Genomic DNA, 721 nt, shown 5'->3' on the forward strand with positions numbered 1-721 from the left:
CGTGGGGGCCCCCAGGGGGGCCCCCGGGGGGGCCCGGTGGGGGCCCCATTGGGGGCCCCATCGGGGGCCCCATAGGGGGGTGAAGAGGGGACCATGCAGGGGGGCACAGGGGGATGATTAGAGGGGAGACGGGGGGGGGGCCCCCGGGGGCCCCCAGGCCAGGGAAAGGGTACTGTGGGGTGGGGGGCCCCCTGGGGGCCCCCTCCTCAGGAGGGCCCTCTAGCGGGTCTGGGGACCAGGGCGAGGGAAAAGGTCCAAAGGGAGCCCCCGGGGGCCCCAAGGGGGCCCCCAGGGGGGCCCCCTGTAGACAGCTGGGAGAGCCAGGGGCCCCCAGAGACTGAATGGGGGGCAGAGAAGGCGGGGAGAGGCAGCAGAGAAAGGCTGTTGCTGCTGCAGTGCTGCTGCTGCTGCTGCTGCTGCTGCTGCTGTGGGGGCTAGCATTGCGCTGCTGCTGCAGTGCTGCTCTCAGCAAGTCTGGAGAGAGGGGCCCTGGGGGCCCCCGCAGCAGCAGGGGAGTTCTTGAAGAGGGTGGGGCTGTGAGGGGGACCCTGAGTGGCAGGCATGCTGCTGCTGCTGCTGCTGTTGCTGTTGCTGCTGCTGCTGCTGCGGTGTAGGACTCGAGGGCGGGGCGCGCGGCCTTCGCCGCCCGCTGGAGCGAATACATTCTTGCTGCTGCTGCTGCTGCTGCTATTGCTGCGGCAACAGCAGCAGCAGCAGTTGC

The sequence above is a fragment of the Eimeria tenella genome, genomic scaffold, assembly GCF_000499545.2.
Source record: "Eimeria tenella Houghton genomic scaffold, Eth_scaff2548, whole genome shotgun sequence".
Lineage (NCBI taxonomy): Eukaryota > Apicomplexa > Conoidasida > Eucoccidiorida > Eimeriidae > Eimeria > Eimeria tenella.